General features: G+C 42.6%; 1 long non-coding RNA gene across 1 annotated transcript; it reads left to right on the plus strand.

Annotated features, from left to right (window-relative positions):
- Window positions 1–1,160: 1,160 nt before the first annotated feature.
- LOC129833092 (uncharacterized) lies at window positions 1,161–23,107 on the plus strand. Its single transcript, XR_008756041.1, has 3 exons — window positions 1,161–1,753; window positions 22,895–22,931; window positions 23,028–23,107. It is a non-coding gene; the product is annotated as an uncharacterized LOC129833092 (long non-coding RNA).
- The last annotated feature ends 4,119 nt before the right edge of the window (window positions 23,108–27,226 follow it).

A 27,226-nucleotide genomic window follows, 5' to 3' on the forward strand; every position in this document is an offset into this window, starting at 1 on the left:
ATTCCCAGTGGGTCAGAAGTTTACATACACTCAATTAGTATTTGGTAGCATTGCCTTTAAATTGTTTAACTTGGGTCAAACATTTCGGGTAGCCTTCCACAAGCTTCCGACAATAAGTTGGGTGAATTTTGTCCCATTCCTCCTGACAGAGCTGGTGTAACTGAGTCAGGTTTGTAGGCCTCCGTGCTTGCACACGCTTTTTCAGTTCTGCCCACAAATTTTCTATAGGATTGAGGTCAGGGCTTTGTGATGGCCACTCCAATACCTTGACTTTGTTGTCCTTAAGCCCTTTTGTCACAACTTTGGAAGTATGCTTGGGGTAATTGTCCATTTGAAAGACCCATTTGCGAGCAAGCTTTAACTTCCTGACTGATGTCTTGAGATGTTGCTTCAATATATCCACATAATTTTCCATCCTCATGATGCCATCTATTTTGTTAAGTGCACCAGTCCCTCCTGCAGCAAAGTACCCCCACAACATGATACTGCCATCCCCGTGCTTCACGGTTGGGATGGTATTCTTCGGCTTGCAAGCCTCCCCCTTTTTCCTCCAAACATAACGATGTTCATTATGGCCAAACAGTTCTATTTTTGTTTCATGAGACCAGAGGACATTTCTCCAAAAAGTACGATCTTTGTCCCCATGTGCAATTGCAAACTGTAGTCTGGATTTTTTATGGCAGTTTTGGAGCAGTGGCTTCTTCCTTGCTGAACTGCATTTCAGGTTATGTCAATATAGAACTAGTTTTACTGTGGATATAGTACGTGTTTCCTCCAGCATCTTCACAAGGTCCTTTGCTGTATTCTGGGATTGATTTGCACTTTTCACACCAAAGTACACTCATCTCTAGGAGACTGAACGCGTCTCCTTCCTGAACGGTATGACGGCTGCGTTGTCCCATGGTGTTTATACTTGCGTACTATTGTTGGTACAGATGAACGTGGTACCTTCAGGCGTTTGGAAATTGCTCCAAAGGATGAACCAGACTTGTGGAGGTCTGCAAAAAATTTTCAAAAGATTTTGCTAACTTCTTTTGATTTTCCCATGACGTCAAGCAAAGATTTTGAAGGTTGATGATGATGATGTCAATTAGCCTATCAGAAGCTTCTAACGCCATGACATCATTTTCTGGAATTTTCCAAGCTGTTTAAATGCACAGTCAACTTTGTGTATTTTAACTTCTGACCCACTGGAATTGTGATACAGTGAACTATAAGTGAAATAATCTGTCTGTATACAATTGTTGGGAAAATTACTTGTGTCATGCACAAAGTAGATGTCCTAACCGACTTGCAGTTTGTTAACAAGAAATTTGTGGAGTGGTTGACAAACGAGTTTTAATGACTCCAACCTAAGTGTATGTAAACTTCTGACTTCAACTGTATTACAAAAAGAGATTCAGGTTTGTACTTGCAATGTGCTTAAAAGCTCAGTGTTGTTAGATCTTTTATTGTCAGAATGTTGTCTTGATATCAGTGCACTGTAGCTAATCATTATCCCAGGAATAGGGAAATGTAGTTGTTTCTTATCTCATAGCACACACATTGACCAGCAAACAGACTCTGATGTTAAACTTGGGTTGACTTTCACTTTATCCTCTTTCTCTGTAGCTTGGTTTCGTGAACTTACTGGACTACCCAGAACCAGACGTGTGCCTAAGGACGTCCAAATTCAATAAAATCTAACAGAAAACGTGACCATTGGCTGGACAATCCTGGACTTTGAGAGACTGGCGGTTAAGAAAAGACATGGGTATGTTGTGTAATGCCTTCTCCAATACTGGCAGGCATTAAATGGCATTGTTTTGTCACACTGAACATTTTAGTCGCTAAATGATATCCTAAACCTAGACTTAAGTAGGTATATCAGGGTTTTAAGACACAAAGTCATACTTTTGACACAGAACTGTCACCTTAGTTCTCTGTTTAGCTCAACAAGTTTCTCCTTTCACAATGTGATTGTTTCATGATAGTGAACAACATGAGACTTGCCTGAAAGGTGCTAGAAAGATTAAGCATCCCTAATATTTAAGCAGTTTAATTTTTATAATTGGTGGTGCTATTCACTTCTTTCACCACTAGAGGACACTGCTGCTCTGTTATCTAGGCATATGAGACACGTTGAAGGAACCCGAAAGCTCACTTTCTCTGAAAGAAAAGACCCTTCAGGATACAAGCCAGTTATCCCAATCTGTTTGCTGGTGTTTACATGTTTTGAGATATTGTTTTACTTTGAATTAGTCCAACAAGTTAGCCACCTTACCACATACACTCTGTCATGGCAGTGTTTCATTCAAGTTGGATTCAGAACTTCCATTTCTGCTCTAGCAGAGGAGGCCTTGTTTGCTACAGCATGGTATCAAATTAAAATAATATGGAAGAACATTGTTGAGTTTTATGCTGTTAGAATGATTAATGAGCCATCGCAAAAAGATATACCAGCTTATTTACTTATCCTATTTTTAAGAAATGAAGGGAATGGGTCTCATGAAGGAGTGTAAATCCCTGTACCGGAGGGAAATCTGCCATAGTGCGTCTTTAACAATTCCTGCTCCCCAGACAAACACCTGTAATTGGCTCACTCCCCTGTACTCAACCAGCAGAAAGGTTCCCTTCCCAGGTCTGTCAGCACCGGGAGAACAGGAGGCTTCATGGTGAGTGACAGAGCCCCAGTTGCAGTGGCAGTGAACGTAGAGCAATGTCTTGGGCTCTGCTGGGAGTCAGTGTTTATATACAGGAGGGATAGATAAACTCCTCAGTCACATAACTAGCAGTGGAAAAGTTGAGAACTTCCTCAGCAGTGGTGAACAGACCTGAAGGGCACCGTGTCAGTGTGTGTTGGAGAATCCGTGCTGATAGCTACAATACCGCATCTTCCTTATATTTTTGTTATTCCTTCTGCTGCTCATGACTGTCTGTCAGAGAATGAATGCCTAGAGGGGCAAGTGCACTCTACTGCCTTCCAAATTCTATCCCAACAGTAGAGAGTACTGCCTACCTCGATTAGGCTAACTGTTGTGCAATCGTGCAGGCTGACACTGTGTTGATTGCTGGTTATGTTGCAAAGCTATGTTATATTTTACGATAATAGGGAAAATAATATTCTTGCCAGTTGCACAGACTTGTTTTTTACAGCTGGCTTATTATACAGTTTGTAGGCTAACTAAATACATTATATGTGGGGTTTGTGTATAGTGCAGGGCTGTCGAAGGTAGCCCTGCACAAGTCCCTTAAGATCACGTGCAACAGCCATATTGTATGAAATCTAGCATGTCGTCTTCCCTGGGATAACATATGCTGCTGGCATATTGGATTCTCCAGATGTAGGGAGCAGATAATAGGTATAATTTCATAAAAGAACATTACCATTCCTCTGGGTACTTTTGCATGAATATTGCAAGAGATGACATCAAACCCAATCCACTGACAAGTGAGAGGGGGCATAGAAGTTTAAAGTAATTTCCTTTCTCTTTATACAGGCTATGTATGTAGAGGGGCTAGAGTCAAGGAATGTGTTGTAAAAATTGGTTTGCAGTAGATTGTAGCCTACAACTACACAGGTGAAGTGGAACAAGCTTATTTCTATTTCACAGTGATAGAACAGTAGTGAATAAAAGTTAGGTTAGCGGCTTTGTGTGGAGCTGTGGGAGACATAGGTTAAGACGAGTTTACCTCAAGGTAATATGAAATAACCATGGAACTTTTTCATTATTTCAGGGATTAATTGTATTATCGTGTTACAAAAAAGTATTTTAATCGACTCAGAACATGAAATAATCCCCTCAAGAGATGTATTATTACTCTCCAAGACAAGATTCTTCTGCCCTCAAGATAAGACTAATCTTCCCTGAAGATGTAAGATTATTCACTTGAAAAGGATGTTCCTGTAAAATTGAAAATGATGCTCCAACCTGTCTCAAAATGGAGAGGAACTGTCAGAAAGGGCCATGATCCCCATCTGAATCAAAGGTAAAGAATAATGAAGCTGTAGCACAGAAAATACTTTGTAGGAATGAACTAACCTGTATGATTTTAAATGCTTGAATCAGTAAACATTACTTTGACCCACTGGTCTGCTGTTGAGATGAGTCCATATCACACGCCATCTGTTGGGTACATCCTACTAGGCCTATAGGCATTAGATGAAACCTGCAGGCCTCAATCTCAAACAAATGGACTTATTGGCACCAATGTTCCCTCTAATGTTTTGGGGCACTGAGAAAATTTTAGGTCTTGTGAGTGGAAACTTGAACCTTGTGAGAATTTTATGCAAATTCCGGCACTGATATTCAGTGAACACTGAGGCTGTATCCTATTGTGGCTATTTGAGCATAATGTAGGCCTACCAACAAAACCAATGGAGCAAATCATATAACATTTTTACATGGAAATAGCTTTTGATTTCTATGATATAGCTTACATTAGCCTATATTTGGTGTTCAATGCAGGCCTACATTGTATGACACTTTTAATAACATTTTTACATTCTGAAGGGCTTGACATTGATTTTTTACTAGGGTCTGTTCTGTAACACCGTGGGCCAAATAGGTGACTGTAAATTGCATTGCAAGAAATGCAAGAAATCACTTTACAAAATAACAGTGATTATTATTACCATACAGAGAATTAGACAATATAGGCTACCTCTCTGCCTATTGGCTTATTTGCAAATTCAAGCCTGCGTCAAAATACATTACTGCATTTAATTTAATTTAATTAAGACGTAAGCTTTTTGCCTGACTGGCTTTTCAAAGACTACTTGAAATGTAGCCTCTTGTAGGAAGCAGTAACTCCACAAGGCTGACCTATACTTATCTATAACTGGGCTAATAACTCGCTAACTAGCAAAGAATATCAACAAATGTGCACATGCGCGGCTCTGATCTGAAAAGGGCATTCAATCGCGGGTGATTGCAAGACCGCTCGTGGCCTACCGCCGCCAATAGAATTCTACTCCTTTGCGCTCTGGCTCTGCCTACAACAAAATCAAAGACTAAATCTTGCAAAGTTAGATTTGTTTTGCTGATATAATGTTGATTCGATCACAGAAAAAAACATTGATCTATATAGTCTAATCTAATGGGGGCGAACTCAGTGAAGATCAATCTCTTGCGTCTCTGTGCGGCCTGGCATTTCTTCTGCACAACAGTCCTGGAGGAGGTGCGCGTTCGCGCACACACGCAGTTTAAAGGGAACATTGATTGGCACTAATTAATTCCATCTAACTGGATGGAGGCAATTTTTCACAATTAATAAGAACAGAGGCCTTCCTTCGTGATACACAATCAAATTGACTCCCGGTTTTCGGTATGAAAACGTCTGACAGAGACCTATCCATTCAAGAGCTCTGAAATGTCCAGCTGTGTGAGCCAAAGCCATTTGAAACATTAGTGACTGGAATCATGCGGGACCTTGCGTGCGCTGCAGGATTTTAGATTTGTTTTGCAAATCTAGATTTGAATCATGCCATTCAGCCTCATGCTCGGCTTGGGAGGTAGATTATGGTGCGATGAGAATGATTGTGACTAGGTATGGTCTCGTTTATTTATGATTTATTTTTGTTGGTACCACGCCAAGCTGATTGCTGGTCAGATCAGAAAGGAGGTCCACACAACCCTATTCAATTAGGAACCCAATCCATTTGGGAATTGAATTGGTCAAATGTAGCCCACTTTGAATCCATGTAAGCCTTAGCTAATACATTTCTCACATACACTGTCATATCCCTGGATGATTTTTAACCCTTGTCACATGCTGTAACCTGTGCCTCTGACCATTATGCAATCAATCAAGCGTTGATGGAGGCATGATTCAGAGAGCAACAAAGAACCCAAATCTGAGGGGTGATCTTTTACATTGATGCTGATTGGTGTGTGGTCTGTCTGATTGTTAGAGAAAAAAAAAATCTGCCTTTCATATAAGGTTTCAAACCCTCTAACGGTTTCCTAGGCATTCATTCACCCCAAACCTGTCCACACAATGCAAACTCAACCAATGCATGATGGGAGATAGGCCTATCTGTACAAAGCATTGAGGTTTGGTATTAAAATGTGTTTTTATAAGTAGGCTAGACTGATTGAAATGTTCATTAGCACATTAGCAGCTGAGTTGATCTTTAAGCCTCATATCGGAACCCCCCAGACCCACTAGTCAGGATAATACTCAGAATGTCTGTTGAATACAGGAGGCATCGTTGCTCTCTGCTTGTTGGGTGCATAAAACACAAAATGTTATGCTTAGATACGCAGACCAATTAGACTGTAAAATTGCAAGACCAATTGATGTCCTTTTATTCAATAGTGTCCTATGCTCATAGGCCATAATGTAATTGTGGACAAGCTGTGTTCTATGTTAAATGGACATATGTTATAGCGCTGCTGGGTATGATACATGGGTTGGCAAGCAAGGTATGTGTCTCAGGGGTAGATGGGATATGCAAAAAAACACATTTCACACTCGTACAGGTTACCCACCTGTACATGTAGTGAAACAGGACAAATATAAGCAACCTCTATTTGGCCTTTGATAATAGTCCATTAGAGAGTCATTCGTCTTGTGAGAATCTAGCCTCTAATAGCCCTTAATAACAGTGTTCATATCTTACCTCTGTCATGGTGCTGCAGAGTTAATGGAAAAACCATTATAGCACATTTTTGTTCCATTGAGCCATCTCCCATTTAATATAATAATACTATATAGTATAATACTACCGTACATAATATACATTATCTAATTATGTCATCTAGCAGGCACTTTTATCCAAAGTGACTTAGTCATGTATGCATACATTTTACATATGGGTGGTCCCGGGAATCGAACCCAAAATTCTGACATTGCAATTTTTTTTTTTTTTTAATTAACCTTTTATTTAACCAGGTAGGCCAATTGAGAACAAGTTCTCATTTACAACTGCGACCTGGCCAAGATAAAGCAAAGCAGTGCGACAAAAACAACAACACAGAGTTACACATAAACAAACGTACAGTCAATAACACAAAAGAAAAGAAAAATAGAAAACTCTATTTACAGTGTGTGCAGATGTAGAAGAGTAGGGAGGTAAGGCCCTAGAGGTGAAAACAATTACAATTTAGCATTAATACTGGAGTGATAGATGTGCAGATGATGATGTGCAAGTAGAGATACTGGGGTGCAAAAGAGCAAGAGGGTAAGTAATAATATGGGGCATTAGGTACAGTGATCGGTAAGCTGCTCAGACAGCTGATGCTTAAAGTTGGAGAGGGAGATATAAGACTCCAGCTTCAGAGATTTTTGCAATTCGTTCCTGTCATTGGCAGCAGAGAACTGAAAGGAAAGGCAGCCAACGGAAGTGTTGGCTTTGGGGATGACCAGTGTAATATACCTGCTGGAGCGCGTGCTACGGGTGGGTGTTGCTATGGTGACCAGTGAGCTGAGATAAGGCGGGGCTTTACCTAGCAAAAACTTATAGATGACCTGGAGCCACTGGGTTTGGTGACGGATATGTAGTGAGGGCCAGCCAACGAGAGCATACAGGTTGCAGTGGTGGGTAGTATACGAGGCTTTCGTGATCAAACGGATGGCACTGTGAAAAACTACATCCAGTTTGCTGAGTAGAATGTTGGAGGCTATTTTGTAAATGACATCGCCGAAGTCAAGCATCGGTAGGATAGTCAGTTTTACGAGGGTATGTTTGGCGGAATGAGTGAAGGAGGCTTTGTCGCGAATAGGAAGCCGATTCTAGATTTAATTTGGGATTGAAGATGCCTAATGTGAGTCTGGAAGGAGAGTTTACAGTCTAACCAGACACTTAGGTATTTGTAGTTGTCCACATATTCTAGGTCAGAACCGTCCAGAGTAGTGACGCTTGTCGGGCGGGAGGGTGCGGGCAGCAATCGGTTGAAGAGCATACACTTCGTTTTACTAGCATTTAAAAGCAATTGGAGGCCACGGAAGGAGTGTTGTATGGCGTTGAAGCTCGTTTGGAGGTTTGTTAGCACAGTGTCCAAAGAAGGGCCAGATGTATACAGAATGGTGTCGTCTGCGTATTGGTGGATCAGAGAATCACCTGCAGCAAGAGCGATATCATTGATATGTACAGAGACAAGAGTCGGCCCGAGAATTGAACCCTGTGGCGCCCCCATAGAGACTGCCAGAGGTTCAGAACAACAGGCCCTCCAATTTGACACACTGAACTCTATCAGAGAAGTAGTTGGTGAACCAGGCGAGGCAGTCATTTGAGAAGCCAAGGCTATTGAGTCTGCCGATAAAAATGTGGTGATTGACAGAGTCGAAAGCCTTGGCCAGGTCGATGAAGACGGCTGCACAGTACTGTCTCTTGTCGATGGCGGTTATGATATCGTTTAGGACCTTGAACGTGGCTGAGGTGCACCCATGACCAGCTAGTAAACCAGATTACATAGTGGAGAAGGTACGGTGGGATTCGAAATGGTCGAGGATCTGTTTATTAATTTGGCTTTCGAAGATTTTAGAAAGGCAGGGCAGGATGGATATAGGTCTGTAACAGTTTGGGTCTAGAGTGTCTCTCCCTTTGAAGAGGGGAATCACCGCGGCAGCTTTACAATCTTTGGGGATCTCAGACAATACAAAAGAGAGGTTGAATAGGCTAGTAATAGGGGTTACAACAATTTTGGCGGATAATTTCAGAAAGAAAGGGTCCAGATTGTCTAGCCCAGCTGGTTTGTTGGGATCCAGATTTAGCAGTTCTTTCAGAACATCAGCTGTCTGGTTTTGGGTGAAGGAGAAGCGGGGGCGGGGGTTTGGGCAAGTTGCTGCAGGTGGTGCTGAAATGTTGGCCAGGGTAGGGGTAGCCAGGTGGAAAGCATGGCAAGCCGTGGAAAAATTCTTATTGAATTGATCAATAATCGTAGATTTATCAGTGGTGACAGTGTTTCCTATCCTCAGTGCAGTGGGCAGCTGGGAGGAGGTGCTCTTATTCTCTATGGACTTGACAGCGTCCCAAAACGTCTTGGAATGAGTGCTACAGGAAGCAAATTTCTGTTTGTTAAAGCTAGCCTTAGCGTTCCTAACTGACTGAGTATATTGGTTCCTGACTTCCCTATGCTTCGCCATGCTCTACCAACTGAGCTACAGTGGACCTGATACATCCCACTTATTTACCTGATTAGGATGCTGCACAGGACAATGGGAGATAATTAGGAAAATGTAATATGCTGAAGAGTGAATTTGCCAAACTTCATATAGACAGACATTTTCCCATTTCAGACTAATTTACACACTTTCACACTTTATTAAGTGGACATGCTTGAGGTGCACCCTCATAGATACAACCAGCCACCATTTAGTTGATTGGCATCCACCCTCTGCTTACAACATATGACTGCAGTTTTCTCAACACAAGCCCCTGGTGTTACAGATTGAACTGCAACATGGAGTGTTACACTTCCCTTTCAGTCTCTGTTTTCAGATCCTTTTTTATTACAGTATTTTGCTTCTTGATGAGATTAATTTGTCACAGCAATATTGAGTCCCCAGTAGGTTTTTCATGAGGCCATATAAGTACACATAATAGCCTACAGTATGAATTTGCATACTGCCTATATTGAAAAAGGAGGGGGCATTCACATTTCCAAACTACCAGCGGCCCCTTAAAGCTCAGAGTTTCTAAGAGACCGGTGGAGCAGACAGAGCCCCATGGACACTGTTGCTGTTGGCAGGTCTAATGAAACCCTGGGTTGTGTGTATTACCATACGTAATGAGCTACGATTCTTCTGTGGGACCCATGACAGCCACTTCCCCTGTTGTCAGCCATTAAATCACCATGTGATAAGCAGCCAGTGCTGCTAGAGCTTTTACTCAGTTTGATAACCCTAGTCAACCCTTCCCCATTACCAGATTCCAGAGCTGTACCACTGTCCCTTGTGAACACTAAGCATCCACATAAAACCTAACAGCTGTGTGTTTAACAGAACCTTGGAATTAAGTCTTTTATAGGCTGATAACAGCCTGACAGAGCAATAACACTACAGACTATATAGCTTCCCATCTTCTGTATATGGTGCAGTGGGCCTTTGGGGCATAAATGCTGTCAGACCATCCTGTTGGACTCATTTGTTGCATGATGTGCTATGAGCATGGGGGACAGCCCTGGGGACAGTCACAGCTAGGAGAGAGCCCTAGGGATACTTTCTCTCTCTTCCACATCAGCAACTTAAAAGATGCCCACCACATACAAATCAAATCAAATCAAGGTTTATTTGTCACGTGCGCAGAATACAACAAGTGTAGACCTTACAGTGAAATGCTTACTTAAAGGCTCTAACCAACAGTGCAAAAAAGGTATTAGGTGAACAATAGGTAAGTAAAGAAATAAAACAACAGTAAAAAGACAGTGAAAAATAACACTAGCGAGGCTATATACAGTAGCGAGGCTATAACGGTAGCGAGGCTACATACAGGCACCGGTTAGTCGGGCTGATTGAGGTAGTATGTACATGTAGATATGGGAAAAGTGACGATGCATATATGATAAACAGAGAGTAGCAGTAGCGTAAAAGAGGGGTTGACGGGTGGTGGGTGGCGGGACACAATGCAAATAGCCCGGTTAGCCAATGTGCGGGGGCACTTGTTGGTCGGGCCAATTGAGGTAGTATGTACATGAATGTATAGTTAAAGTGACTATGCATATATGATAAACAGAGAGTAGCAGCAGTGTAAAAGAGGGGTTGAGGGGGCACACAATGCAAATAGTCCGGGTAGCCATTTGATTACCTGTTCAGGAGTCTTATGGCTTGGGGGTAAAAACAGTTGAGAAGCCTTTCTGTCCTAGACTTGGCACTCTGGTACGGCTTGCCATGCGGTAGTAGAGAGAACAGTCTTTGACTGGGGTGGCTGGGGTCTTTGACAATTTTTAGGGCCTTCCTCTGACACCGCCTGGTGTAGAGGTCCTGGATGGCAGGCAGCTTAGCCCCAGTGATGTACTGGGCTGTATGCACTACCCTCTGTAGTGCCCTACGGTCGGAGGCCGAGCAATTGCCGTTCCAGGCAGTGATGCAACCAGTCAGGATGCTCTCGATGTTGCAGCTGTAAGAACCTTTTGAGGATCTGAGGACCCATGCCAAATGTTTTTAGTTTCCTGAGGGGAAATAGGCTTTGTCGTGCCCTCTTCACGACTGTCATGGTGTGTTTGGACCATGTTAGGTTGTTGGTGATGTGGACACCAAGGAACTTGAAGCTCTCAACCTGCTCCACTACAGCACAGTCGATGAGAATGGGGGCGTACTCGGCCCTCCTTTTCCTGTAGTCCACAATCATCTCCTTAGTCTTGGTTACGTTGAGGGATAGGTTGTTATTCTGGCACCACCCGGCCAGGTCTCTGACCTCCTTCCTGTAGGCTGTCTCGTCATTGTCGGTGATCAGGCCTACCTCTGTTGTGTCATCTGTAAACTTAATGATGGTGTTAGAGTCGTGTCTGGCCATGCAGTCGTGAGTGAACAGGGAGTACAGGAGGGGACTGAGCACGCACCCTCGATGCACTTATTGATAAAGCCAGTGACTGATGTGGTGTATTCCTCAATGCCATCGGAAGAATCGCGGAACATGTTCCAGTCTGTGATAGCAAAATCTGCTTCATCTGACCACTTTTTTATAGACCGAGTCACTGGTGCTTCCTGCTTTAATTTTTGCCACTAGGAGCGCAGCCTCTGGGTGAGCGTTTTCCTGTTTGCTTATTTCCTTATAAAGCAGTCTTAGTGCCAGCATCCATCTGTGGTGGTAAATAAACAGCCACGAAAAGTATAGCTGAAAACTCTCTAGGCAAGTAGTGTGGTCTGCAATTTATCACACTATACTCTACTTCAGGCGAGCAAAATCTAGAGACTTCCTTAGGTTTTGTGCGCCAGCTGTTGTTTACAAATATGCACAGACCGCCCCCCCTCGTCTTACCAGAGTGTGCTGTTCTATCTTGCCGGTGCCGCGTATATCCCGCTAGCTGAATATCCATGTCATCATTCAGCTACGATTCCGTGAAACACAAGATATTACAGTTTTTGATGTCCCGTTGATAGGATATTCGTGATCGTATTTCGTCTAATTTATTGTCCAATGATTGCACGTTGGCGAGTAATATTGATGGTAACGGCAGCTTTCCCACTCGCCTTCTGCGGGTCCTCTCGAGGCACCCCGCTCTGTGTCCTCTGTACCTGCGTCTCTTCCTCTTGCCAATAACTGGGATGTTGGCCTTGTCGGGTGTTCGGAGAATGTCCTGTGCGTCCTGCTCGTTGAAGAAAAACTCTTTGTCTAATCCGAGGTGAGTGATCGCTGTCTTGATTTCCAGAAGCTCTTTTTTTGCCATAAGATACGGTTGCAGAAACATTATGTACAAAATAAGTTACAAATAACGCGGAAAAAAACATATGATAGCACAATTGGTTGGGCGCCCGTAAAACTGCTGCCGTTTCTTCCGGCGCCATTTTATTCCCTCCCCCGAAGATACAAAGAGGACCTGTTTTTTTCCTTGCCACTTATTGCCGTGGTTGGATTTAGTTGAATTGTTTTCTTCTGTCCTTGCGCTGTCATAAAAGTGTGAAGAAAACAGTGCAGTTTCACCAGTAGAATGAAGACTTTGTGGAAGACACAGAAGAATCGGAAGAGTCGTGTCATGACATTCAACAAGGAAGAGGCCTACATATGATGCATTTTTTATTTGTTCTTTCTTTTGCACTCTTTTGAGTTTAGTGCTTGTCTGTTGCTGCTGCTTTGTTGAGCAGCCACCATTGTGTCTAGGAAACCATACACAAAATGAATAATTTACCAAATATTTATGATGAGGTCATCATTTCATGGAGTCTGTGAAGGAAGAAACCATAAAGTGGTAAGCTTGATTTTCACCAAGCCAAATGAATTTATTGTGTTAGAGGTTTCATGATGCTTGTATCTAAACCGAAGTAGATCATTTTAAGATGTTGAGCCAATCGGTTGAGTAAATTGAAACGTTTTCTTCCCAGACATAATGCAAGGTTGGGTAAGTTTTGCCAAGAGACCACTATTTGGACAAGCTATGTTTTTAAACTGTAATGTTCACATGAATTCTGATCATTTCCTGGGCTACACAATATCCTGAAACATGTGTAGATATCTTTGTTAGAAAGAATACTATATTTCCCTTGACTGAGTGATGCTAAATGTAAAAAATGGCTAAACTTACCCCAATCTCCCCTATGTCAATTTTGCTGTAACTTCAAAGAACGAGTAATAGGAAATGGAAAACAGTTACAGCCTACACAGTGCTCTGAGACACAAGGAGTCTTATACAGACAGCAAAACCAATGTAAAACCATGGGGGGAAACTTCTCCTGCTCTGAGAGTCCTCTCCGTTCTGTCAGTGTTGACTTTGAATGCCCCCATAACCCATTTACCCATTTCTCTCTCTTTTGTTATGCAACACCACCACTAGGTCAACAGTTAGGAGGTATTTTAGATTAGAATACCATCTAAGTGACTTTCGCTCCAATATCGTGTTAAGGAGAGCTGGTCTAAACCCTGGCATACAGTACCACCTCAGTCCTGCTGACAGTTAAAGACCACCCTCGCTTCCCTCCCGCCGCCCCTGCAGCGCTGTCACCCAGCTATAAATACCCCTTCTCAGCCCCCTTCCAGCCCTGGTGAGGAGAGCTCCAGGAAATGAGAGATGTGCGTTGGCTTTGTCTTGACATCTGGAAGGCACCGGAACTCAGCCGTTCGGATCGTTGTAACCACAGCAAATCAACGCAGCTGATGACCCAATTAGGACCCTTGAATCGGCCAATTAACTGTGTGGGAGAGGATGCATCCCTGACATCTCTTCCTGCTCTCAGACCCCAGGAGATGGGCAGTACATGGATTTCATTTGCAGCACTGGAAAGTAGAAACACCCAATTAAATCATTCTTACTTCTGTGTTATGTTTCAAAGCGTAACACAGAAGTTGACCAGGACAAAAAGTAAAGTATGTGTTAATATCAATAATAAGCAGTTTGGGCACCACCTAGAATAGAGCATCTTATTTGCAGCTCCCTTTCTGAACTGGAAGTACCTTGGAATCATGTCAACACCTATACATCCTTAAAGAAATCTGCCAAAGAAGGCACAGACTCTGATCAGACTATTTCAGCGCTTGCTTACGCAGCAGGAAGATAAAAAAGTTATACCTGCCCAGAGGCTCCAAGCCTCATCATGGTCCTTTCAGTGGTGGAACTTTGTTACGCTCTCCACATCTGACTTGAAAGACACTGGTTCACTGTTTCCTGTGGTGCTACTTTCTGGTGTAACACCCTTGAGGTGAGACTGATACATAGAGAGAGTAGCTCTCTTCCCCCTGTTCCACCCTCAGGCTGGTCTGGGTAGGGCTGTGATGTACTGTGCTGTGCTCTATCCCCAGTGGAGTATCTGCTTTGCAGGATGGGGCTTCCATACCTAACAGGGCCAGTAGTTTCATTCAACTTTACAGTAAAGGACTATTTCAGTGCAGTGGACAGCTGTTAGCAGATAATAAACCATTATGCAGATGTTGTTATGGCCACAAGTGATATAAGGTTTACGTCAGCAATGATTAGCCTATTCCCCTACATTTGTAAGTCAACGCGTTACTGATTTAAGATTGCAGTTTACTAAGGCTTTACATAGATTTTGATGCTGTACCATTTGCTATCTGTTTATGAACACTCAAGCATGGACCTTATGACAATGTTTAGCTTAGATTACTGGGGTTTTATGTGTGGAAACATTTCCACAAAATGTGTGATCTAGGCCTTTATTACTCATGAGTGGAGAAAACTACTGGTCAGCAGAGAGGACAAAATACTCCTCAGCTCCCCCAGGAGGATTATTTTACTTCTATTTGTATTTTTTGCTGAAATTTGTTCTCCTGTCATCAAATATATGGAACCCCCCCCCCCCCCAAATTGAAAGGCTATTCTGATAATAGTTACGGTACTAGGCTATAGTTTTAATGTTCAATGTGTGTTTGTGTTCTTTGTGCACTTTAGATGCTTGCCTCAGTTTGTAAATCTCTTCACACATTTTTGTTATAGGAGTGAGTCACTGAAAATATTACCTTTTTTTCACTTCAAAGAGGGAAATTAATTACCGGTAAAGATAAGAAGGTTTGGAAATTACTTTAGACTTTGAAATTACACAGGGTTCAGGGAACAATTTCCCTTCAAATATATTTTGAATGTAGGGTGGGCAGGGCAATTTAGAAAAAGTGTTTCATGAAATTGAATTTGGTCACAGGCAGTTTTCAGATACCTATGGTTGAAGTTGCCCTCTCATATTTACCAGTCTTGCTCAGTAATTCCAGGTTTCAGCTCTCTCCGAGTCTGTTATCACTACGAGTGACCTGAACTTCTTGGATTTCCAATCAACCCACACAGGCAAGGGGACTATTCTCATTCAAATCAGACCTGAGAGAGGACCTGATTCATAAAACATGGCAGTACCCTATTTTTAGATTGAAATAGAACAGAATAAAATAGGACAGGAATCAATTCCAGTTCAGTCATACATTTATTCAGATGAGTTATCTCCAAGAGTTCTGGAAGGACATTTGCATTATGGGTAGGCCTATTTGACGCATCCCAAGGTGTGTAGGGCAATTTCAGAAATCGCTCATCCTTCTTTATCTACCAAGTGAAGCGTGTCTGATGGGTGTACCCAGACGTATGGCCATTATTAAGCCAGCTGTTTATTAAATTAATGAGTAAATGTGTGTGCGTGCTTAAATGGCTGACATGATTTCCTCTCTTTTCTCAATAAAGAGCCACTCCTAGATGCCATTTGGAATATTCTCTATGGGGGAAGATTGCTTACCGTTCAGGATACATTTAAAAAGATAGGGAGACCGTGGGTGAATGTGAATTTCCCTCTGTCTGGTGTGACACACGTCGCACAGTAATTTCATACCAGTCCTTGCATTCGCTTGTCTCCTGTCCTTCAGCTTAAGCCAGTGTCATGCCTTACGTCAGAATCGATCTTGTTCCTACATGCCGATAATAGGTTTTGACAGCTGGAGATATATTCCTGGAGTGAGTATCCCTTTGGCTTGCAACCCTAGCTGACTTGAGTTGTAAAATGACGAGGGTGTCTGTGAGACAGGGTTATCTGATTCATGTCACAAACACTTAGTTTACATGTGGCGTTCCTCTATGATTGGCACCCAGCCAAGAGAGGCAGCCAACCAAGTAAACGTGTCATGTTCCTATGGCCAGTAAGGGTCGGACTGCTCTAAACCATTTCCAGTTCAGTCAGGATATGAGGAAATAAAACAAAAACACATTTTTATTTTTAACGCTAACAATTATTCTCTAACGGTGAAAGATTGACTGACTCACACAGAGAAATGGAAACTCATTCAGCTCACCAGTAAGACCATTTGATCCCCTTTTAGCCCCGTGTACTGAAGTTCATCTGATATGCATGCACCGAGCTGTCGAATCACTTAACACGCTTGTCCTGTCAGTGAGAAGGGGACCTCTGAGGAGTCACAGAGAGACACACTCACTAATGTGTTAGTGAACCTGGGACACTAGGGAGTCATGTCTGAATAGGTCAAATCACAGACAAGGAATAATTCAGATATTGGCCTAATGCAAATGCCTGTTCTGTGGAACCAGGCAGCACAGAATCCATGCTGTACACCAGTTGAATTTGTAATGTTAGAGGAAAGCCTGGGTCATCCCTTGTCCCGGACCCTCATTATGATGACAGACCTGCTAGAGAGAAAAGAATATACAATTGGAGTATGACATTTTGAGTCTCAATTCTTCAGTAATGAAACATTGCTTAGACCCACGTTACTTATGTCTACTAGCCTATATACATAAGTGCTGTTTCCAACCAAATTTTGCTACAGATTTTTCTGCATTCCTCACTCCCTCACTAGTTAGCCTAATATTTGTTTTCATCATGTTCAGTGGTGACGTCAGTTCTCTTTAGAGCCGGTTTTTGTCTCGCTAACAGTCTGTTTTGAAAATGCAAAGTCATTTCCAAAGAGACAGATGGATGACCATGGGAAAGGGAAAGTTGCCATTGATGTTGCTGATAACAAAGTTCAAGTGAAATGCAACCAGCTGAACCACCTTTCTATCTTTAAGACCCATCAATATGCACACACACACACACACACACACACACACACACACACACACACACACACACACACACACACACACACACACACACACACACACACACACACACACACACACACACACACACACACACACACACACACACACACACACACACACACACACACACACACACACAGGCTTTTATTTTACACCTTTCATGTCTAAGTCAGCAGAGCATTGATTTGTTTAACGGCGCATTGATCTGACAAAGACTTATCCAAGGCCCACATCCCAGAAAATTGGTTCTGTCTCGCTTAAGTGCAGTAACTCAGTGGTTTTGATCCAGATTAAACTTTGAACAAATTTCATCTTACAATGTATTATTCAACTTTATTTCCAGTTGATTTCTGGCACTTTCCAGTCGTCTGTGTTCACTTTCTCCTCTAATTATATAAATGTTGTTTTGTTGTCAGAAAATGTCTAATCCCCTCACCAGAGGGTGCAAGTGCTTGATGAAAGCTTTGGTGGATAAGACTATGTTTGTAGGCTATCTGGGAATCTTCTTGTCATTAGGCAAGTACTGCAGCTCTTCAGAACACAAGTGTATAAAACTGTGAGGTGGCTCTAACTTCACAAATGGACTCAATGAGATTATAAAGGTACGGTACACAAGGCACATTACAGGGTATTAAACAGAGTACTTTATGGGTCAATATTCATCCCTCAAACGAGAGCTGAACCCACCTCAAATGCGCAATTATTCATGTGGAAATGGGTTGTGTTTCCAGCGCAGGTTATTAGGGATTGTTGTTGATGGGTGCCCCTGGCATAGCTGTCTCTATCCTGGCTGGTAGCCTGTGTGTGTGTGTGGTGGGCTGGGGGGACCAGGTGGAGGGAGAGGGGCAGGTGGGAGCCCAGAACAGAGCAGCTATATGGGCCACAGAGTTCTGCGGGAGCCGCTCTCACTGAGCATCCTCTCTTTGATCTCTTGGCTTATTAGCATCCCAGCAAGCGACTCCGAAACCTCCAACCATGATAATGAATATCCCTGCATCCCTTGTGGCTACGGCAGGGCCGTGTGGTACCGTGGCTCGGCTTGTCTGAACATATGCTCTCCCTACATACTCACTGTATTACTCCTCTTGTCCTGGCAGCCCTATTGGGTTGCTTCAGGCAGACAGGCACATTCATGTGTAGTGGAAGAAGGTACAGTGATCATGGAAATCTTCATCATTATATCTATCTGATGTTACACAGGCTACACATGGAAAGAGAGGGCAGTAGTGAGAGTCGTAAGGCCTGTAGGCCCCCAGAAAGTGGCAGGGCCCAATGCCTGCCCTGGCTGGACTACATCCTAATATCCTACCATCAGACCTGATGTGGTGTGTTGTTTTTGGCAGCCCAACACAACGATCAGCCAGGCTGTTTTCTGAACAGTATGAATATTCAGGGCCACCGCTGTGTATGGAGAGGGATGCACTTGAATGAGCTGGAAGGGTTATAATTAACGCCATAGCGAGCTGGAAAATTATTTACTTTCTTAGCCTGTTTATCAAATGCAGCACTCCCCTCCCAACTCCCCCCCCCCCCTTCAGCTCGTTGCCCAGGGTGATGAATAACATTACATTATGTTTTTTACTGAGCCGACCCCCTCCTGGATGACATAAAGCACAGACCGTTGTTATGATTCCGTAATCCATTTATATTGAGTCCAAAGCTTTTAAACATAAAAAGACGCAATCTTCTTTCCTGGTTTGCAAAAATTCTAATAGTTTGACTAATTTCAGTTTATGTGACAAAACAAGAAAGTATAGTGTAGAAAATCATTGTACCGTCTAAACCGCTGTGAAATATATTTTCCATAACCAAACATTTTGTATTTTCAGCTGTTTGAAGCTGGTGTACAAAACCGAAAGTAAAAGACACACAAATGGAACTTAAGCACGGAGGCATAGAAATAGCACACATAGAACAGATCTACAACGTCTTAGACTTGTTTTCAATGCGAATGACAGCTCACATTTCTATGTGATTTTGGTCAGGTTGCCCAAAAAGTTGCATATTGCAGCTTTAACCTATAAAGAAGACCTAATCATGCTAGAAGTCACAGGGCTTGTGTAATGGATAATATTTTTTTAGAAGTAAATACAGTGTGTCACTTTGTCACTCATTCACACTATCCACTCAGATATGTTTATCCAAAAATCAACCATATCCTCCTCATCCCTTCCCTCCTACCTCACCATTATACAGTTGCTCCTTTAGTCATCATTATGTTAATGTGATTACAGTGTCAGTCATTTGGCTGGCGTGCCCAAAACTAAAGCATGAGGTAAAAATGAGCTTATCACGGTGATGATGGTAACACGTCAGCCCCATCACACGGCCAATTAATAGAGAAAAAACCCTCCCTCTATGGTACTATTGTTGTTTTCTCCCTTCAAGGCCCTCACAACAATACTGTGACACTTTAGAATGCAGCTTGCCCATTTAAAACCATCCTACAGGATCACCCACCCCGTCCGTCCTCATTAATTTCACTACAACCCTCTCCCCATGCTCCCAATGATGTCGATCATAACGCCAGTCACCCTGCATGCTGCCGTTTCTGCATAGAAGACTGTTTTCATTCCCAGGAAGCCCACCTCAGCAGAAGTCAGGAAGGAAAGAGTTTCACTGAGACGGATCAAAGAGGGAGTCTGATAGTACAAGTAGCAGGGGACAAGAAACTAAAACTACAGCAAATGAGCTGTTGATGCAATCCAATCCTTTGTTAGTCAATGTTTTGGAATTATGGGTATATGGTGTCAATTATGCAAAATGGTTACCCTATATTCTCAGTTCATTAGGTACACCCATCTAGTACCGGGTCGGACCCCCCTTTGCCTCCAGAACAACCGGAATTATTTGGGGCATTGAAACATTGCTCAATTGGTATCAAGGGACCTAACGTGTGCCAGGAAAACATTCCCCGCACCATTACACCACCGTCACCAGCCTGTACCGTTGACACCAGGCAGGATGGGGCCATGGACCCATGCTGCTTACACCAAATCCTGACTCTGCCATCAGCATGACGCAACAGGAACCCAGGATTCGAAGGACCATGCAATGTTTTTCCACTCCTCAATTGTCCAGTGTTTGTGACTGCATGCCCACTAGAGCCGCTTCTTCTTGTTTTTAGCTGATCGGAGTGGAACCTGGTGTGGTCGTCTGCTGCAACAGCCCATCCGTGACAAGGACTGACGAGTTGTGCGTTCCGAGATGCCTGTTGTGCTGCAACGTTATTTGCCTGTTTGTGGCCAGCCTGTTAGCTTGCACGATTCTTGACATTCTCCTTCGACCTCTCTCATCAACGAGCTGTTTTCGCCCACAGGACTGCCGCTGACTGGATGTTTTTTGTGTTTTGCACCATTCTCTGTAAACCCTAGACACTGTCGTGCGTGAAAAGCCCAAGAGGCCGGCTTTTTCTGAAATACTGGAACCGGCGCGCCTGGCACTGATGACCATACCACGCTCAAAGTTGCTTAGGTCACTAGTTTTGACAATTCTAACATTCAGTCGAACAGTAACTGGATGCCTGTCTGCCTGCTTTATATAGCAAGCCACGGTGTTCCTAATAAACTGGCCACTAAGTGTATCCATGTTTGTGTACAGATTTCTGACAATAACTTAAGTAACACCGAGAGCAAAATGGCTCATCTTTTTAGTCTAGTTGAATAGTTAACTTGGATTCATTTTAAACTGCGAAAGTACATCGTCCAGGAAGAGACTGCTTCTCAAAGGGTAAATCAGATCTACAGTACGTGCCATTAAGTTGCATTTGTAGGCAGGTTTTTTTTGTGTTGTGCATTGTGGTATATAATGATGAAATATGAAAGTGAATTTATCTGTTAATGTAGGTCAGGGAGTGAAGTGTAAGGAATAATGCAAGTAACATAGCCAGTGGAAAGCTACTGTTATTTTTTGACATTTCTTTTTACGAGTGTTCCCTACTGTTGTGTGGGTCGGGAGCTTTAGCTAAGGGGGAGCTACATTAGAGACTGACAATAATTACAGCTTTCTTTATTTCCAAATTTAACTCAGCTGTGTCTGCACAAGAGGAACATTACCACCCCCTGTTACTAAATGTAAGTGCCTTTTCTCTGCGTGAAGAACAGTAGCTACTGACGATATAGACGGTTAAGTAACCTTCCTCTATATTTCTCTTTCAACCCTTTAACATTACTGACTGTCACTAGTTAGACAGTACACTTTTGAAATTACTGTATAGTTTGGGTTGTGTGTAAAAGAAGGTCACAAAAGTAGTATTTATGACAGAATAGTTCATTTTTAATGAATAGTATTGTAAGCATGATTCCTTACTCCCGTGCTACACAATAGCTAACATCACATCGTTTCGAAAGGAAACAATAGACTGCATTTCGAGGGAAATCACCAATGTTGTTGCACTTTGTGGTTACAAATGATAAGTACATGTTGCAGCAAGGCAAGTTTGTTGAAAATAAATCTAGTAGATAAGGCACTATGACGGAATAGAATAGAGAGGGAATGAACACTGCCTTTTCCATTCTCAGAGACACAGAGTAGCAGTGTCTTGTGACCTAAACACTTCCTGTAGATACAAAGCGTGCCAATAAATCAGATGGGAGCGGGAGTAACAAACTGATTAGCTCTCTCGTCCCCCATTTAATTAGCTCCCTTCATGCTTATAATTCATTCTCAAATTTTCTATAGTCTTGTTTCAAAGTCACATCATAAATAGACTCAATGGGTGACTGTGTTGAAAACTGTATTTTCATGTACTCTCAATGTATCAGATATGAGATATGCTGGGGATGGTCCCCATAGTAGGCTCTGGTACAAGGGCCATACTATAGTACAGTTCTGTCTGAATATTGAATGGTGGTGTGTACCTGTCTTGTGTATTCTCCAGTGCTGCGCTGCTGTTGCATGGTATCTGACCTCGGTGGTTGCAGCTTTTCAGAGGTGAATCACATATTCATGAATTCTTGAGTGAGGAGGCTAGAGATGAGGCTGATAGAAAAAGTATATTTTTGGGGTTAAGAGTTTGTTGGAGACGAATTGCTGGGAAATATGTTTGAGGGAAATGTGCCAAGTTGGAATTGCACATATTTGTAGATGTTTAAATTGGTGTGCTTTCAGAACTTCACTAAAGAGTAAAAGATTCACATCAAAGCTTAACTCTCACTTCCATGTTATGGTGCATCCTTTTCCACTGGTTCTGCATCAAGTCACTCTTAGACAATTCTAGCCTTTTGTACTTTTGTCTGTGTTTTACATCTGTAGACAATATGAAGTCTGATTGATCTTACTTTTTTTGCAATTGTTTCCTATCCCTTAGTACAAAGGAGCTTGGCTGAAGACTTCATCCTTTATTGTGTCTGATTCTATAAATATTCATGGTCGGCATACATCAATGGCCTATCAGATCACAATCGGAACTAGCAGGTAGTGGCTTCAGAATATTCATCAGCACCTGCTTTCTAAGGGACTCTTAAGTTAGAACAGAGCATCAGTGTATGTACGGCACAGATTGATGGCTATTTCCAATGTAGACTATGATGTGCATTTCTCCTCTTCCTCGGTCTATACAAATCACAAATCAAGTGATTTTCTCAATTTCCTTGGTTATTACAATGTGCATGTGTTTGATGAAAGGGTAAATACAGAGAGTTTGGTCTTATTTCTTGTTTTCTCCCACATGTTGTTAGGGAAAGAGCTAAACACCTCAAAACCTTCATACAGATTGGAAATCCCCGTATCTTGTACCATATTGATAATTTCCCCAAACCGATCTATTCCAGATGATCTGTGGAGGAAGCTGAGCCAAGTCCCGTCCAGGTAAATCCCTGTAAACACTTCTTCCCACTGTTTCATTTCCAGGGTTAATGATGTTGCTTTTCTTTCTGGGTTTGTTTCCTCTCCTTCCTCTCTCAGGGTTTTCTTCATCGTCTAGTCCTGTGAGGAATCGTCAAGGTGATTGTTGCGCACACTTATCTTTAGACGGCATCCTTCGCCTGTCAAGTCAGAAAGTGTGCATGTGAATAGAGGTCACCGTCTGAATATGTAATAGAAGCAGACGTTCCTGGAGATACAGTTAGCAGGACTCAGCGGGGATTGAGAGTGTTGCAGTAATCAGGGTTGAGATGGTGCTCGTTATATTTGGCAACTTGCTGGTGGTGGCACATGGAGTGAGTGTGCTTGCAATGTAATGTCTGCTGAATGAGAGTGGTAGTGAGGTGAGATGGCAGTGGCCCGTAAGTAATTCCTTGCAGGTTGATTTTAGTTACCGTGAACATTTGTATCCTGTTAGAATTTCAAATTAACCATTTATATATTCACCTTGCCCTCCACCAGCATCTTATCTAGCCGTCCCTGGTGACATGTTGCCTGAGGTGTTGACACCTGTGATTTGACCTCTAAGAGATCCCTTTTCCCGAGGTGTTATTCCTCCTGCAGGGCGTTATTAATGTTAGGTTCCATATTACTACTGTAATGGCCTGGTATAATGGGATAACAGTACATATACAGTACCAGTCAAAAGTTTGGACACACCTACTCACTCAAGGGTTTTTCTTTATTTTTACTATTTTCTATATTGTAGAATAATAGTGAAGACATCAAAACTATGAAATAACACATATGGAATCATGTAGTAACCAAGAAAGTGTTAAACAAATCAAAATATATTTTAGATTTTAGATTCTTCAAAGGCTGCTTTTCCTTCACTCTGCGGTCAACCTCATCCCGAACCATCTCAATTTGGTTGAGGTCGGGGGATTATGGAGGCCAGGTCATCTGATGCAGCACTCCACCACTTTCCTTCTTGGTCAAATATCCCTTACACAGCCTGGAGGTGTGTTGGGTCATTGTCCTGTTGAAAAACAAATGTTAGTCCCACTAAGCTCAAACCAGATGGGATGGCGTATCGCTGCAGAATGCTGTGGTAGCCATGCTGGTTGAGTGTGCCTTGAATTCTAAATAAATCACAGACAGTTTCACCAGCAAAGCACCCCCACACCATCACACCTCCTCCTTAATGCTTCACGGTGGGAACCACACATGCGGAGATCATCCATTCATCAACTCTGCGTCTCACAAAGGCATGCCGGTTGGAACCAAAAATCTCACATTTGGACTCATCAGACCAAAGGACAGATTTACACCAGTCTAATGTCCATTGTTCGTGTTTCTTGGCCCAAGCAAGTCTCTTATTCTTATTGGTGTCCTTTAGTAGTGGTTTCTTTGCAGTAATTCAACCATTTAAGGCCTGATTCACACAGTCTCTTCTGAACAGTTGATGTTGAGATGTGTCTGTTACTTGAACTCTGTGAAGCATTTATTTGGGCTGCAATTTCTGAGGCTAGTAACTCTAATGAACTTATGCTCTGCAGCAGAGGTAACTCTGGGTCTTCCTGTCCTGTGGCGGTCCTCATGAGAGCCAGTTTCATCATAGAGCTTGATGGTTTTTGCGACTGCACTTGAAGAAACTTTTGAAGTTCTTGAAATTTTCCGCATTGACTGACTTTCATGTCTTAAAGTAATGATGGACTGTAGTTTCTCTTTGCTTATTTGAGCTGTTCTTGCCGTAATATGGACTTGGTCTTTGTCTAAAATGCTCATTTAAACCGTAGATAAATTGGACAATGCTGTTTCCACTGCTGATGTTGTAAATCAGGAAAGCATCCAGAAATATAAAAACATATCCAGGCCCAAATGTTCTCGTTTCGTCCAACTCTTCTCATCCCTTACCACCAGCACCACAGTATCAGAGGAGTGTCACGATCGTCGTATGGAATGGACCAAGGCGCAGAGTGGTATTCGTACATTCTCTTTTAATGAGTGAACACTGAACAACAAAATCAACAAACGAAACGTGAAGCTATACAAAAAGGGCTGACCGGCAACTAAACATAGACAAGATCCCACAAACACAAATGAGGAAAATTGCTACCTAAATATGATCCAGGATGGCAGTGTTGTCTCAATGTTGTCTCAGTGTATGCGTCAGTGTGTTAGTGTGAGGTAAGCAGATGTTGTCATAGTGCCATTAAGGAGGGCGTGTGCAGGAGGAGCAGGATACGTGATATGTCACCCACTGAGCAGCCGGCAACAGCAGATGTCCACTCACTGTGAGTTTGCTACTGATAATCAAAATGCCCCATCAGTCGAGCTAGATGATAACACATGTTGGTTACCATGATGGCATTGTCAGGAAAGCTGTGTTCTCCTACTTGGTGTGTGTGTGTGTGGGGGGAGATTGCAGGTCATGAATACATCCCTTGATTCAAAAGGTTGCTCGTGACATTTGTCTTATTGTAGTCAACCACAGCGCCAGTGTATGAAAACACTTGTGAATTGAAGTACGTAATCACTGTGACTCACGATTGAACTTAATCCAACAATCATCAAAGAAGTGATTGAGAGGAACAGGTGGGGAAATGATTCAACAGTGATACTGTATAATTGTAGAGTGAATAAATATTTTCTCTCTGTGTTGTGTATCTCTCTCTGCTGAGACACACACACACACACACACACACACACACACACACACACACACACACACACACACACACACACACACACACACACACACACACACACACACACACACACACACACACACACACACAGAGAGAGAGAGAAACACATACACAATTTGCAGTCAGTGTCAAATGCAGATTGGGGGCCTTGTTTAGACTACTTGCCAGGCTGAAGTCGAGGATTGTTCATCAGGCTCATTCTGTGGCACTAGGAGGCAAGAAATAGAGAGAAATTGAGAATGGCAGGCGATAGCTGCTACTCTGTCACTGTCTAGCAGTGAGTCTCATTATTCGTTCCATTTAATGAGCAGAGAGAGAGTTTACCTGGGGATCTGCAGCCAGGCTGCAGCACTGGAGCCACTTGCACCCACTAAGCCCCCCGTGAATACAAGTGCTTATCAGGGGATATTAGCCAATCACACACCTAATGGGACCACTTGTCAGGGTCACCATCTTTCCCTCTACCTACTGGTGGATATCCCTGATGGAGAGATATTGTGATGTCACACAAGAGTCAGTGGTTATGACTGGCTCATATGCTGTTGGAACAGATTCAGTCAGACAGTTTCATACAGTCCCCAACTCTCACTACCTTGATGAACATTGCAGGCTCGGGGCTTTCAAATGGTGTAGAGAACATTTCTAGGAACATATTTGCCGGCTGGCTTTGAACTTTATACAGATGTAGGATTTCAATTTGATCAGCTTGTTGCAGGAGAACTTTCCTGCAATGCAGTTGTCACGTCCTGACCATAGTTCTTATGTGTGTTGCTTGTTTTAGTGTTGGTCAGGACGTGAGCTGGGTGGGCATTCTATGTTGTGTGTCTAGTTTGTCTGTTTCTGTGTTCAGCCTAATGTGGTTCTCAATCAGAGGCAGCTGTCAATCGTTGTCCCTGATTGAGAATCATATATAGGTGGCTTGTTTTGTGTTGGTGATTGTGGGTGGTTGTCTTCTGTCTTTGTGTTCTGCACCAGATAGGACTGTTTTCAGTTTTCACATTTATTGTTTTGTTGTTTGTAGTGTTCACATATTCTTTATTAAATTATGTTGAACACTAGCCGCGCTGCGTTTTGGTCCTCTCCTTCATCCCAGGAAGAAAACCGTTACAGCAGTAGTGTATTTGAAGTTTAAAAAGGCTTCTGAAGTTTGTAATTTCCCCTTTGACATTTCAGGCTTAGTTTCCCTTGCAAGAATGTATCAAACCCTACACAAATATCCACATTTCCTGTTGCTACAGGACTATTTTCCTGCTGTAGAAAACTGGCTCAAATTAAGATCCTACAACTATAAGATCAAAGGGTTAAATATTACATGGACAACAATTGTGAGAGAGACATGAGAAGAGTGGTCTTTGATGATATCTAGTCATTTTAGACAACATTAAATATGTCAGTTTGGATCCCAAACAAATCTCAAATTATCTTAAGGCTTGCATACATCGCACCGAATGTGGATCTAGTGTTCTTCTGCCGATCGTTCAGCCCCCCCATGCTTTAACCTCTCTTGGGTAGGGAGCAGTATTTTCACGTCTAGATGGAAAAGCGTGCCTGTTACTCAGGCCCAGAAGCTAGGATATGCATATAATTAGT

The sequence above is a fragment of the Salvelinus fontinalis genome, chromosome 34, assembly GCF_029448725.1.
Source record: "Salvelinus fontinalis isolate EN_2023a chromosome 34, ASM2944872v1, whole genome shotgun sequence".
Lineage (NCBI taxonomy): Eukaryota > Metazoa > Chordata > Actinopteri > Salmoniformes > Salmonidae > Salvelinus > Salvelinus fontinalis.